The 2,371-nt window shown below is 44.3% G+C and overlaps 1 protein-coding gene across 1 annotated transcript in view; it reads right to left on the reverse strand.

Annotated features, from left to right (window-relative positions):
• CERS5 (ceramide synthase 5) overlaps positions 1–2,371 on the reverse strand; it is a 49,476-nt gene that overhangs the window by 13,784 nt on the left and 33,321 nt on the right. The gene's annotated exons all lie outside the window — the stretch shown is intronic.

Below are 2,371 nucleotides of genomic sequence, written 5' to 3' on the forward strand. Positions count from 1 at the left end.
CTATTTCTTTTTTTTTTTGAGACAGAGCCTCAAGCTGTCCCCCTGGGGAGAGTGCTGTGGCATCACAGCTCACAGCAATCTCCAACTCCTGGGCTCAAGCAAGTCTCCTGCCTCAGCCTCCCATGTAGCTGGGACCACAGGTGCCCACCACAACACCTGGCTATTTTTTGGTTGCAGCCGTCATTGTTGTTTGGCGGGCCCAGGCTGGATTCAAACCCGCCACCTCGGGTGTACATGGCTGGTGCCTTAGCCACGTGAGCCACAGGCGCTGAGCCCTCATTTCTATTTCTATGAAGTCAATTAGAATGAGATTAGGTGGTGTTTTTCTGTGCCTGGCTTATTCACTTAACATAATGTCCTCCAGGTTCCTCCATGTTACTGAAATACTACATTTTCTTTATCCATTCACCATTAGATGGGCATTTAGGCTGATTCCATATTTTGGATATTGTAAATAGTGCTGCAGTAAACATGGATGTGCAGATGTCTCTCTCTCACTTTCTCTAAGAAAAGTTTACAGAGGAAGAGAAAGAGAAATTTACGGAGTAAAAAAGTTTACAAAGAAGGATATATTCGCACAGATGGTGAATGGGCTTCCATTGCCAGGGCAAAGTAGTTAAAGAGGCCATGAAGATATCTTTTGATAATACTGATTTCCTTTGGACTTAATAAGCCTCAAACTACAAGAAGAGAACAAGGGAAATGCTTCATGAAGTTGGACTAAGCAAGAATTTTTTGATTAAGACCTCAAAAGCAGGCTTGGCGCCTGTAGCTAAGTGAGTAGGGCACTAGCCACATACACCAAGTCTAGTGGGTTTGAGCCCGGCGCCAGGCCCAGGCCTGCTAAACAACAATGACAACTGCAACCAAAAAATAACTAGGTGTTATGGTGGGCACCTGTAGTCCCAACTACTCGGGAAGCTGAGGCAAGAAAATCACTTAAGCCCAAGAGTTTGAGGTTGCTGTGAGCTATGACGCCATGGCACTCTACCAAGGGCAACATAGTGAGACTGTCTCAAAAAAAAAAAAGACCTCAAAAGCATAGGCAGGATAGGTGCAATGACTCACATCTGTAATCCCAGCACTTTGGGATGCCAAAGATGGAGGATTACTTGAGGCCAAGAGTTTGAGACCATACCGAGCAACATAGTGAGACCTCCACCTTGGTGGAGTGGAGAGGAGAAAAAAAAAGCCAGCAAAAATGGGCAACGGGATTATATATCAAGCTAAAAAGCTTCTGTACAGCAAACAAAGAGACAGCCTATAAAATAGGAGAAATTATTTTCAAACTATGAATCTGACAGAAGGTTAATATTCTGACTATATAAAAAACTCAACTAAATAGCAAAAATACCCCAAATAATCTGATTTAAAAATGGGCAAATGAGGGGCAGTGCCTGTGGCTCAGTGGGTGGGGCACCGGCCCCATATCCCAAGGGTGGTGGGTTCAAACCTGGCCCCGGCCAAACTGCAACAAAAAAATAGCCGGGCGTTGTGGTGGGCATCTGTAGTCCCAGCTACTGGGGAGGCTGAGGCAAGAGAATCGCCTAAGCTCAAGAGCTAGAGGTTGCCTAAGCTCAAGAGCTAGAGGTTGCTGTGAGCTGTGTGACGCCATAGCACTCTAAAGAGGGCGATAAAGTGAGACTCTGTCTCTACAAATAAATAAATACATAAATAAAAAATGGGCAAAAGACTCAAGTAGCCATTTCTCAAAAGAAGATATTATAGAAGGCCAGGCATAGTAGCTCATGCCTACGAATCTAGCACTTTGGGAGGCCAAGGCAGGAGGACTGTTTGAGGCCAGGAGTTCAAGAGCAGCCCACAACAACACAGTGACATCTCATCTCTGTGAAAAATAGGAAAATTAACTGGGTGTGGTGACTTGTGCCTGTAGTCCCAGCTACTTGGGAGGCCAAGGCAGGAGGTTCACTTAAGCCTAGGAGTTTGGGGCTGCAGTGAACTACTATGACAGCTTGAGCAATAAAATAAGACCCTGTCTCAAAAGAAAAAAAAAAAGATGATGACATACAAAAGGCCACCAGATATAAGGAAAAATACTCAACATTATTAATCATCAGAGAAATGCAAATCTGTAAATCAAAACCACAATGAGATATTTCATCCCAATTAGAATGACTGTTATCTAAAAGACAAAAGATAAACACTGTTGGGTATGAGGAGAAAGGGAAACTCTTTTTTTTTTTTTTGGAGACAGAGCCTCAAGCTATCCCCTTGGGTAGAGTGCCGTGATATCACAGATATCTCTTGGGCTCAAATGAGTCTCCTGCCTCAGCCTCCCAAGTAGCTGGGACCACAGGTGCCTGCCACAACACCTGGCTATTTTTTGGTTGCAGCCATCATTGTTGTTTTG

Source organism: Otolemur garnettii, unplaced genomic scaffold, assembly GCF_000181295.1.
Source record: "Otolemur garnettii isolate 467f Iridium unplaced genomic scaffold, OtoGar3 scaffold00043, whole genome shotgun sequence".
In the NCBI taxonomy this organism is placed as follows: Eukaryota; Metazoa; Chordata; class Mammalia; order Primates; family Galagidae; genus Otolemur; species Otolemur garnettii.